Source organism: Dipodomys merriami, unplaced genomic scaffold (assembly GCF_024711535.1).
Source record: "Dipodomys merriami isolate MVZ:Mamm:240054 unplaced genomic scaffold, mDipMer1.0.p SCAF_26, whole genome shotgun sequence".
NCBI lineage: Eukaryota > Metazoa > Chordata > Mammalia > Rodentia > Heteromyidae > Dipodomys > Dipodomys merriami.
Genome location: NW_027204048.1, coordinates 21716084 through 21728657, shown reverse-complemented (window position 1 = coordinate 21728657; position 12574 = coordinate 21716084). Strand labels below are relative to the sequence as shown.

Here is a 12574-nt window from a genome sequence, read left to right as displayed (position 1 = left end):
CAGGTTTTTTGCTAGTTAGGGGAGATAGGGGTCTCCTGGACTTGCCTGGCGGGGCGAGTGTCAAACCATGATCCTCTGATCTCAGCCTTCTGAGTAGCTCATGAGAGCCACGGGCACGTGGGTGTGGAGAAAGCTCGGACGGGCGCATCCGCTTCTGCGTTCTTCCTCTCTTGCCAGCGCGTAGAGCTGCAAGTCCAAAGCAACGGGCAAGGGCTGTGTTGGCGGCGGTTGCGGAGCGCCCGGCGCACAGTCCGTTCCTGCTGTGGGAGGAAAGAGGCTCGGGGCTGGAGCGGCCGAGGCCTGCGCCCCCGGAGGCCCGGCCATCGTGGAGGCTCAGGGCCGGAGCGGCCGAGGCCTGCGCCCCCGGAGGCCCGTCCATCGTGGGGGCTCAGGGCTGGAGCGGCCGAGGCCTGCGCCCCCGGAGGCCCGGCCATCGTGGAGGCTCAGGGCCGGAGCGGCCGAGGCCTGCGCCCCCGGAGGCCCGTCCATCGTGGGGGCTCAGGGCCGGAGCGGCCGAGGCCTGCGCCCCCGGAGGCCCGTCCATCGTGGGGGCTCAGGGCTGGAGCGGCCGAGGCCTGCGCCCCCGGAGGCCCGGCCATCGTGGAGGCTCAGGGCCGGAGCGGCCGAGGCCTGCGCCCCCGGAGGCCCGTCCATCGTGGGGGCTCAGGGCTGGAGTGGCCGAGGCCTGCGCCCCCGGAGGCCCGTCCATCGTGGGGGCTCAGGGCTGGAGTGGCCGAGGCCTGTGCCCCCCGAGGCCCGGCCATTGTGGGGGCTCGGCTCCCTCCAGGAGCGCCACCGGCTGGCGTCGGGCACCCTGGGCCGAAGCAGAGACCACGGCCCTGTGGCCTCCCTGGGTGGGCGAGAACTCATGAAATGGCAGCTGCGTGGACGAGGTCGGCCCTGGGCGCGGCCTTTTTGAAAGCAGACTCCTCCATTTTCCTCTGTCACTTCAGGACTCAGGCGTCGGTTCAGAAGCAGCCATCTTAACCTTATTTTCAAACCCCGGAGGCTGGGTTGAATTGGTATTGTCCAGTCCACTTCACGAGAATGCATTTTTAGTTGGAGGCAATGTCCCCCCTCCGCTGAGAAGATGGTTGGGAGAGAAATTGGAGACTTGCGACAAACCCGGGACTCCCCAGAGACAGTGCTCCCCAGAGACGGTGCTCCCCAGAGACGGTGCTCCCCGGAGACGGTGCTCCCCGGAGACGGTGCTCCCCGGAGACGGTGCTCCCCGGAGACGGTGCTCCCCGGAGACGGTGCTCCCCGCAGGCGGTGCTCCCCGGAGACGGTGCTCCCCGGAGACGGTGCTCCCCGGAGACGGTGCTCCCCGGAGACGGTGCTCCCCGGAGACGGTGCTCCCCGGAGACGGTGCTCCCCGCAGGCGGTGCTCCCCGGAGACGGTGCTCCCCGGAGACGGTGCTCCCCGGAGACGGTGCTCCCCGGAGACGGTGCTCCCCGGAGACGGTGCTCCCCGGAGATGGTGCTCCCCGCAGGCGGTGCTCCCCCCGCTGTGCTCCCCCTGGGCTGTGCTCCCCCCGCTGTGCTCCCCCTGGGCTGTGCTCCCCCCCGCTGTGCTCCCCCTGCTGTGCTCCCCCTGGGCTGTGCTCCCCCTGGGCTGTGCTCCCCCTGGGCTGTGCTCCCCCTGGGCTGTGCTCCCCCCTGGGCTGTGCCCCCCCTGGGCTGTGCTCCCCCTGGGCTGTGCCCCCCCTGGGCTGTGCTCCCCCTGGGCTGTGCTCCCGTCTTCTAGAGGACCCTCTGGAGGTCGGCAGTAACTCACACCGATAACGGGTTTGTTGGAGATTCTAGGTCAGTTCCAGGTCCCTCCACCCTGTGTTTTCAGACCAGACGTGTCATTCAGAGATCTGCTACCCACTTGTTTAGTGTGTAAATACGCCGTTCAAAGCACCTGTTTGGGTGTAGACCCTAAAGGGAAGGAATGTGTTTTTACTGCCTTTGGGGTAAGATTACCTCTGAGGAAAACATGTTTTGTAGCAGTGGCCAGAGAACATCCTCCCCTCACTGCTTCCCGTTCTGTGTTGTCTGTGTTCAGGATTTAAACATTTAGTCCTCTGCATGCTTGGTATGACTGTATCAGGGTTCTTCGGAGAAACAGTAGGTGGGTATTGGAGAGGTAGGTAGGCAGGGAGGGAGACAGGAGGGAAGGAATGTGTCTAATAGATAAGTGATAGGCCGGTGCTTAGGCAGATTGCAGGTAAGCAGTGGGTAGATAACGGGTGGGTGGGTGGATAGACAGCCGAATGCATACACGAGCTGGGCGCTGGCGGATCCTGCCTGTGATGCCAGCTGCTCAGGAAGCTGGGGTCTGAGGACTGGAGGCCAGCTTGGGCAGGAACGTCTGTGAGAATCCTTTCTCCAGTTAACCACCAGAAGATCTGAGAAATATGGGAGCAGAAGGTGTATAACATCCGCCCTCAGCCTGGTGTCCTGAGCCTAAGCAGGGAGCACTCTCCCCCCTTCCCCGTCCCCCTGGCTGATCCCAGTGACGCCCCTTGCAGTGGTGGGCAGCCCACTGAATCGCTCCCCTTAGGCATGTTTCACTAGCCAGGTTGGCATTTCTGGGCGAGATCAAGTAGACACCTAAAATTAACCATCATGGTAACTTGGCGTTCTTATGATCGGTTATTTAGGAAAAGTCTGCAGCATGCTTTTGCAGACTGTAAAAGGAGGTCTGTTCTGTGCTTTGTTATTACCATGTGAGGTGTAGTTGGGCTTCTGCTTTTCCACCCCGGAGGGCTGCTTCTTCATTCCAAGAGGTTAAACAGGCTGTTGGTCTTGAGCAGGGAGGGTGAGCCGCTGGCTCCTTGCCTAGGGTTTGATGACGTCTTAGAATGGCTGTCCTTTTCTTCTCCACAGCCCCAGCTTGCCTTTGGTCTCGCGTTGCACCCGTGTTCCATTCTCTGCCCATTTAGGAACTTGGGAAGGCTTGCTCGCTGGAAGGAGGCCTTAGGACCTGGCTTGTCTGCTGGAGAACTGCTTTTGATCAGCTAGGCTCCACCCTCCTCTCGCTCCCTCCCTCCCTCCTCCCTCTCTCTTTCACACTCTCTCCCTCCCCCCCCCTTTGGTACCAAGGTTTGAACTCAGGACCTTGTCCTTGCTTAGCTTGCTTTCTTGAAAGGCATTCTACCATTTGGGCCACATGCCCAGCCCGTGTTGTGCTGGTTATGTTGGAGATGGTGTCTGGCAGAGCTGGGCTGGTGTCTAGCTGAAAACCTTGGGGTCTCAGCCTCAGGCATATGCCCTGGCATGTGGTAAGAGTGCCACTTCTTATTTTCTCTGCTAGAAGATCTTTGTCTAGAGCGTGTGGATCTTAGAGGTGTTAGGTCCTAGAGAGAAAGAGAAAAGGAAAGTAGACCCGGACTCCCTTCCATAGCGTGCTGCTCCTTGGGAGGGAGGATCCTGTCAGAAATGAGAACCTAAAGCTGCTGGGCTTTAGACCAAGTAAATCCTGTCCTATTGACAAGAAGAATTTGCTTATAAGCAAGTAAATTGTATCCCAGAGGCCTCTTCTCTGCGGGTGTTAGGTCAGAAAGATTTGATTTCTCTCATGCCATTCCCCCCCACCCCCAATCATGAGTTTTCAGGTCGAGCATCCTCCAGAATCAGAGACTGCACAGCCCCCCCATTTCAGAGGCCGTCAGCCGTTCCGTCCCCAGACCCCGCGTCCAGGTCTCTGGTCTGAGCTGTGTGTTGGGGGATTGGAGGAGGGGCAGGGTCTCCATCCATGGAGGGGTGCGTCACGCGTGGTCCTGCCGCCCGGTCCAGCCCTGGTGCCTCGGGACCGTCCGCTGAAGTCTCCATCCGTCAGAGGAGCTTCCTCCCAGGAGAGGCCAGGCTGGAGCGCACACTCTTGGTCTCCCCTTTCCTGCAGTGTCTTCCACATGGCCTCATCGTGCACACCTCAGCTTGCGGTTCCTTGGATGGGTGCTCTGGGGACGTCCAGAGAGAGGGAAACGAAGCCCGAGTGTACAGACCCCATGCCACATCTTTAGTGTTGACTAAACTGAAACTACAGACCGCCCTTCCACCTCCCGCCCCGGCGTGGCCCTGCTCTCCAGGGCGGGGTCCCCGGGGCGCCGTCGGTTCCGCTGGCTGTGCGAGGGCCCAGGAGCCGCGGGATTTGGTTCTTTTAGCAGAAACCTTCGGATTTTCCCAGTTCCCACAGCTGCTGTCCGCCTCCCGGGGGTCTAAATGAGTTCTCCAGGGACGGCCTTTGCCACGGGCGTGGCTGCCTGCGCCTTTAGAAGTTGGATGCGACCGGCCCAGGCCTCGCGGCCTCTCCCCGCCAGGCCTCTCCCTGCCAGTCTCTCCCCGCCAGGCCTCTCCCCGCCAGGCCTCACGGCCTCTCCCCGCCAGGCCTCTCCCTGCCAGGCCTCTCCCCGCCAGGTCTCTCCCCGCCAGGTCTCTCCCCTCGCGGCCTCTCCCCGCCAGGTCTCTCCCCACCAGGTCTCTCCCCGCCAGGCCTCTCCCCACCAGGTCTCTCCCCGCCAGGCCTCTCCCCACCAGGTCTCTCCCCTCGCGGCCTCTCCCCGCCAGGCCTCTCCCTGCCAGGCCCCGCGGCCTCTCCCCGCCAGGCCCCTCCCCGCCAGGCCCCGCGGCCTCTCCCCGCCAGGCCCCGCGGCCTCTCCCCGCCAGGCCTCTCCCCGCCAGGCCCCGCGGCCTCTCCCCTCGCGGCCTCTCCCCGCCAGGTCTCTCCCCGCCAGGTGTCTCCCCACCAGGCCTCTCCCCGCCAGGCCTCTCCCCACCAGGCCTCTCCCCGCCAGGCCCCGCGGCCTCTCCCCGCCAGGCCCCGCGGCCTCTCCCCGCCAGGCCTCTCCCCGCCAGGCCTCTCCCCGCCAGGCCTCTCCCTGCCAGGCCCCGCGGCCTCTCCCCACCAGGCCTCTCCCTGCCAGACCTCTCCCCTTCCCGGCCTCTCCCCGCCAGGCCTTGCCAGGCCTCACGGCCTCTCCCCTCGCGGCCTCTCCCCTCGCGGCCTCTCCCCTCGCGGCCTCTCCCCTCGCGGCCTCTCCCCTCGCGGCCTCTCCCCTCGCGGCCTCTCCCCTCGCGGTCTCTCCCCGCCAGGCCTCTCCCCTCGCGGCCTCTCCCCGCCAGGCCTCTCCCCGCCAGGCCTCTCCCCGCCAGGCCTCTCCCCGCCAGGCCTCAGCGTGCAGCCGAGGGGAACCGCAGATGCCGGTGAGGTTCTGCCCCCTGGCTGCGGCTCCGCGGCTGCGGGTCATTCCCTTCCCCGGAAGGACGGTGTGCCGAGTGCTGTGGCGCGGCGGGTCTGGAGGGTCGCGGTCCTGCCAGAAGGCGGTGATGGGGGCCGCGACCTGGACCTGGGCGCGAGTGGTGCGGGCTCCGACGGGAGGGACGGAAGGGCGTGGCGGGGTGCGCGCCCCGAGCCTGGCCCGCGAAGGCCGCATTGCCCGGGCGGTGCCGGAGGGGCCGGAGCGCCGCCGCGGCCCGGAGCGTCTGGCCGCCTTTCCCGCCCGGGCCGGCGTCGCCCTGAGGCTCAGGTCTCGGCCCGAGGCGCCGGGGTGGCGGGCGTGAGCCCCGCGCCCGGCTCGGGAACAGAGCGAAGATCTCGCCTCAGCCCTGCGCAGCCCGTGGCCGCCGCCACCGCGGCCCACGCCCCATTACCGAGGCCTCCGCCGCCGCGGCCCACGCCCCATTACCGAGGCCTCCGCCGCCACCGCGGCCCACGCCCCATTACCGAGGCCTCCACAGCTGCCGCGGCCCACGCCCCATTACCCAGGCCTCCACAGCCGCCACCGCGGCCCACGCCCCATTACCGAGGCCTCCACAGCCGCGGCCCACGCCCCATTACCGAGGCCTCCACAGCCGCGGCCCACGCCCCATTACCGAGGCCTCCACAGCCGCGGCCCACGCCCCATTACCGAGGCCTCCGCCGCGGCCCACGCGAGCAGCCCGAGGGCCAAGCGCAACCCCCCCCCCCCCCCCCCCCCCCCGTCCCTCCACACGGCGCGCCTGCGCGTTCTCCCGGCCTTTGCTTGGAAGCGGCGCGGGCTGAGCGGCGCTGCGGTCGAGGGCTGGCGGGGCTGCACCTGCCGGAGCGCCTGCGGCGGCCCGGGCCGTCATCCCACCCGAGCCCGGCCCAGCTGCCCGCGGGCACGTGTCATCGCCTCCTGCTCACTCGCTGGCGAACTTTGGATTTTTTCCTCCCCTTCGCTTTCTTGATCCCCATACCCCGCATCTTCCTCCCTTCCTGCGTCTGGTCATGTTGGCCTTTTCTGATCATGGCTGGCCTTCTACCCCTTGAGCTACGCCTTCACCCAGCGGCTTGGCTGGGTGATTGAAGGTGGTGTGTGTGTGTGCGTGTGCGTGCGTGCTGTGTGTGTGTGTGTGTGCGTGTGCGTGCGTGAACTCAGGACTGGGTGCTGTGTGTGTGTGTGTGTGTGTGTGTGTGTACATATGTTTGGATGCTGGTATTTGGGACTTGAACTCAGGACCTGGGTGCTACCCCTTAGCTTTCTTGATCAAGGCCAGCACTTCATGAAGGAGGAGTCTTAAGAACTTTCCTTCCTGGTCTGGTTTCAAACCACCATCTTCTGACCTGGGCACCAGTGGCACTCACCTATAATCCTAGATACTCAGGAAGGAGGCTAGAGATCTGAGAATTTCCGCTCAAAACCAGCCAGGGCAGACAAATCTGTGAGTGAGTCTCTCTCCAGTTAACCAGCAAAAAGCCAGCTAGAGATGTGGCCCAAGTTACTAGAGCGCCAGCTATAAGTGAAATAGGTGAGTGGGAGAGGTTCTGAGTTCAAGACCCATGTAGGTGAACACAGACAACAATATAAGCAGAAAAGAGAGCAGCCCTCCAACCACAGTTCTCCCATCTGAGTAGCCCCTGCCGCCAACCACAGGTCCGAGGACCTGCCGTGGGCCGCCAAAGCTCATGGCAGTTACCTCTTCCATCAGCCTGACCCCTTACCGTCAGGCAGCTCTTCGGCACGAGCCGAGGCCCGCCCGTCTAGTGAGCCCTGCTGAGCAGCCTGCCAGCCAGGTCCTGGCCTCTGAGGTCCATGGAAACAAATCCCTACCGTCCTGAACTGGCTGTGGCCCTAATCTAATGGGGGATCCCTTCAACCTGTTAAAAATAAAGAAAGAAATGAAGCTGGGCCCGGGGTGCAGCCAGAGCTCACGCCTGTTATCCTAGCTACTCAGGAGGCTGAGATCTGAGGGTACGGTTTGAAGCCAGCCTGGCCAGGAAAGTCTGTGAGACTTTTTATCTAAACTACCAACCCCCCCCCCAAAGCCAGAAGTGGGGAACTATTGGTAGAGCACTATCACTATCTTTGAGCCAAAGAAGTTGAGGGACAGAGCCGAGGCCCTGAGTTCAAGCCCCAGGACTGGCACTAAATAGATACATAAATCACAGTGTTAGAACTTGTGTCGGGATAAATGTACAGCGCAGTGAACGCACTGTGTGCACCGCTCAGCGGCCGTCCATCCAGGCCGCCACCTCCGCCCCAACGCCCAGAGCTGGGCCACACCAGCAGCAACTCCTGTGCCCTGCAGCTGCAAGCATGACCACAGCCTGCCCCTCGGGTCAGGGTGAGCCTGCTGGTGCGTGACGTCCTACACGCACGGTCATGCCTGGCCACGCACAGCCACGCCTGGTCACGCCTCCTGAGTTCAGGTTTGAGCCACACCTAGAATATTCAGCTTCTTTTGTATGTGTGTGTGCTTTCAGGTACCTGTGGTAGCTGCAATCTGAAAATGTTAAATGGAAAAGCCCAGAAGTGATTCCTAAGTTTTAAATCACGCGTCATTTTTTTCTTGGTCCTGGGGCTTGAACTCAGGGCCTGGGCGCTGTCCCTCTGCTTTTTCTCTCAAGGCAAGCGCTCTACCACTTCGAGCCACAGCGCTGCTTCTGGTTTTCTGGTGGTTCATTGGAGATAAGAATTTGACAGACTTTCCTGTCCAGGCTGGCTTTGAACTGCGATCCTCAGATCTCGGCCTCCTGAGTAGCTGGGATGACAGCGGGAGCCACGGGCGCCCGGCCGTCCCGCCCTCGCGGATGGGAGCCTTGAGCCCAGCCGTGTCGGCCCACCCATGAGTCCTCCCCCGCCCTCACTTTGCGCCTGGTTTTGTCTGATGCCCGCTGCGGTGCTGATGCTGGCAGCGCGTTCTGTGCTTTAGCCCGGGACCTCCTCCTCTTACTTGCGTCTTCCCTCAAGGCTGGCATTCTGCCGCTTGAGCCACTTGAACCCATTCTGGCTATTTGCTGGTTAATTGGATTTTCATGCCCCAGCGGCTCCAAACTGCGATCCTCAGATCGCAGCCTCCTCAATGCTGGTGCTACAGGCATAAGCCAGTACTGTCCAGCAAAGGTGGAACTTCACTCATGCTCCCCCCCACTCCCCGACCACACACACAGCCGGGCAGAGAACCTCAGCGTCTGTCTCACGCTCCCCCACTGGGGTCTAGCGGTGGATTTTCCCTGGAGTCGCCTCTTTTCTTGGGTTGGACGGGGTGGTGCTGTGCCGCCGTCGGCCAGCTCTCTCCCTGCTGCTGTGGTGCCCCGCGTGTGTCCTTCCGGAAGCTCCCCGGTGGCCGCCCCTGGCTCAGCCTGGGGCCAGCACGGGCTGCCCACTGGAGTTTCACATCCACCGGGCTTCTCCCGGGAGGGGCCGGTGCTCACAGAGCCGACCGCCGCTCCCGCAGTGCGAATCAACTTAAAATCACCTCACTGTGCTACTCAAAAGGTCTCCTGTGCGGTTGAGAGAGGAGGACCCCTGGGGGGAGGGAGAGGGGGCTGCCTTCCAAAGACCAGCAGACCTCCCTCCTCTCTGTACTTTGTGCATCTAGTTCAATCTGGAACATTTAACTCTATAAGTAGCCGCGTTCCTGCGGAGAACTGCTGTGGAGTTGGAAGCAAGATAAAATAGCTTTCCCCAGAAAACCCTGGCTAGCCGCAAGGGTGGCGGTGAGGACTTGGCTTCACCTGGAGACGCCGCCTGGGCCTCTGCTCGCAGAGAGGATGCTGCTGCAGCCTGGCCTGGCCCCCCCACACGCCCTCACCGCGGCCTGGCCCCCCCCTGCCCTCACCACGGCCTGGTACCCCCCCCTCTCACCGCAGCCTGGCCTGGCTCCCCACCCCGCCCTCACCGCGGCCTGGCCCCCCCCTGCCCCCCCCCACAGCCTGGCCTGGCCCCCCCCCCCCCCCGCCCTCACCGCGGCCTGGTACCACCCCCTCCTCCCCCTCCCCTGACTGAGGTCCTTGCCAAATACACGTGTGACTTGGGTGTTTCATTTCATGGAAACCTGTGACAGGTCATGGTGCTCTTCCAGTTCATTTGATCAGCTACATGATCTTTTCCTGTGAGAATTTATTTGAAGTCCAGAATTCTTGTTGTCCTGGGGTTTGAACTCAGAACTAAGGTACTGTCCTTCAGCGGTGTCATTCAAGGCTGAGCAGTCTCATGGACTTTGCTGCCTGGACCAACCGGCTTTAAACCATGATCCTAGCTAGGATTACGTACATGAACACTGGTGCTCAGCTCTAAAATTCTTAGAGAATAGGAGTAGACTTAAACACCATGTAGTTGGTAGGATTCTCATACTTCTTACAGCTTTGGATATCTACGGGGGAGTCTGGAAATGCATACCCTAGGATTTTGAGACATACTATTTTATATCCTTTTTTTTTGTTGGTCAGTCATGGGGCTTTAACTCAGAGCCTGGGCACTGTCCTTGAGCACTTTTTTGCTCAAGGCTAGTGCTCTACCACTTTGAGCCAAAATGCAACTTCTGGTATTGTGGTAATTAATTGTAGATTAAGAGTCACAGACTTTCCTGTCTGGGCTAGCTTCAAACCATGACGCTTAGATCTCAGCCTCTTGACTAGCCAGGATTACAGGTGTGAGCCACCAGTGCCCAGCTATGTCCATTTTTATTACCTAGAACATTCTACCTAGTTTGTATTCTCTGCTCTGTTATTCAAATTGATTAATATTTGATCTTGTAATAGTAATGAAGATATGCTAAAGATTTGGGTCAAAAGCCATTTACCATTAGTTATTGGAACCAATTTTTGAGGAAATAACAGATGTTTAAGGTATTTTAGTCATTTCATCAAGAGGAGGGAATTTTTTTTTTTTTTGGGTCCAGTCGTGGGGCCTGAACTCTGGGCCAGGGCGCTGTCCCTCAGCTCTTCAGCTCAAGGCTAGCACTCTACCACTTGAGCCACAGCGCCACTTCTGGCTTTTTTCTTTTTGCTTATGTGGTGCTGAGGAATCGAACCCAGGGCCTTGAGCATGCAAGGCAAGCGCTCTACCACTGAGCCACCTTCCCAGCCCCAAGGAGGGAATTTTTTTGTCTTTATGTATTTCCCATTTGGCTCTTACGAGGGAAAAGTAGTAGCCTGTGTTTATTTTAAGTGCAGGCTAGTAGACCTGACACTTTGCCTGTTCTCAGTTTGTGCTCACTGATTTGGTGTTGGAGTGGAAAGGAGTTCTAGGCTGTTACTCCTGGCGTTCACGTGAGCCCAAGAGCCGTTCCAAGGCCCAGAAGGGGCCTAGGTCTGCCCAAGATGGCTGGGAGAAAGGAGGGGTTGTGTGTATTACTGACAGTTTCTGGTTTACACTTCTAGATCTCCTCTCGTGATGCTTCGGGTAAGACGAGGAAAGCAGTGGGCTTTAGCTTGCCTGTGTGTAATTCTGTCATTTGGATGTGGAGTGAAAAAGATGAGCATTTCTTTTAACTTCTTCCAGTTGTACCTGTTTTTATAATGCCCGCTCTATATACTGGCTCTTAAAGGCTATTTGTGTGTATCAGTACTGGTGCTTAAACTCCGGGCCTGGGGGCTGTCCCCTAGCTTTTTTCACTCCAGGCTGGTTGCTCTGCCACTTGAGCCATGCTTCTACTTCTGGCTTTGTGCTGATTAATTGGAGATAAGAATCTCACAGACTTTCCTGCCTGGTCTGGCTTTGAACCTTGATCCTCAGATCTCGGCCTCCTGAGTAGCTAGGAGTATAGTCTTGAGCCACCAGTGCTTTATAATATAATAGCTCTTCAAAGTTAAATAACAGTTTGATTCGTTGGGGGGGAGAAGTACTGGGTTTCAGTGAGGAGATAGAAATGTAGAAATAGGATAGGTTTGTTTGTATTTCAGGGGGAAGAGAACAGTAGTTTGAATAACATGAGCACTTCTTTTTCTGGTAAAAGACACCTGGGCAGCCTGGGCATCAGAGACTCTGTCTCCAGGGTGCCGCAGCCCCTTTCCAACTGTTTCCTTCCCTCAGTACTTGATGTCCATCTCGGAGCCACCTGAGGCTGGACGGGGTGGACCTGGCTTGTTGTTCCCATGTACCCTCTTTCTTTTTCCTTGATTTCTTAAAAAGACTTAGTGAACTCTTTCGGATGCGCTTAGGTTTCATCGCAGAATTGAGCAGAATAGAACTGCCACGTGCCTCTCTCTCTCCTGTGGAGAACGTAGGGCTACCCAGCGGCTGCCACAGTCCATTGGTCAGAACCTGGGCGAGGCTGGGAAACGACCTTCCAGCTGGGTGCTACCACCTCCACTTACCCTGGGTGGGCACCGAGCAGGCGAGGGAAACGGGCAGGAGACTGAGTGTGCCTCGCACCTCTCCTCTTACACCTTTTTTTTCTGTCACAAAACCATTTGGTATTTAACATTTTTTCTTAGTTATGCAAAAAGCAAGTCTGAATTATAAGCCTTAAACTGGTCTGTTTTAAGAGCTGATCTGTTTTAAAAGCTGTTGTTTGTTGGTATTGAGATAAACGATGTATGGTATGCGCTTATTCGGAATTATTAAGGGCTTTCTCTTAAGCACTGAAAAATCATTGTATATTATACTAAGAAATCATACAGCTATATTCAGAAGCAGGTATTTTATGTTAATTGGGAAGCAGCCTGTTTTATCATGGGATTTGAGAGAATGCTTTATTTATGGAGAAGATCATGCAGCTTTTAAATCTTTTAATTTGTGGCAGTTCTACTACTGCTTAAATTCAGGGCTTCCTGGCTTGCAAGGCAGGTGCTCTACTGCTTGAGTCATGCCTCTTGCCCAGTTTTTTGCCAGCCCTGGGATTGAACTCAGGGCTTAGGCACTGTCTCTGAGCTCTTTTGTGCTCAAGGCTAATATGCTACCAGTTGAGCAACAGTACCACTTCTGGCTTTTTCTAAGTAGTTTATTGGAGGTAAGAGTTTAATGGGCTTTCCTGCCTGGGATGGCTTTGAACCATGATCCCCAGAGCTCAGCCTCCTGAGTAGTTAGGATTATAGGCATGAGCCACTGGTTCCTGGCTCCAATTTTTAAGTCTTATTTTTTTTAAAGTTAAATAGCCAAGTGCCAGTGCCTCAGGCCTGTCATCCTAGATACTCAGGAGGCTGAGATCTGAGAATCAGTTTAAAGCCATCCTGAGCAGAAAGTCCCAAGACTCATTTCCAGTCAGCAACCAAAACCCCAGAGCAGAGTGGTGCATAGCAAGAAAAGCTCAGGGACAGCACTCAGGCCCTGAGTTCAAGCCCCAGCTCTGGCACCAAAACAAAACGTTAGTCCAGTATTGTTTGGTTTTTGGTTCTTTCTAG

At 58.6% G+C, this 12574-nt stretch overlaps 1 protein-coding gene across 12 annotated transcripts in view; it reads left to right on the top strand.

The window, feature by feature from the left end:
• Tle1 (TLE family member 1, transcriptional corepressor) overlaps nucleotides 1–12574 on the top strand; it is a 108814-nt gene that overhangs the window by 80741 nt on the left and 15499 nt on the right. The gene's annotated exons all lie outside the window — the stretch shown is intronic.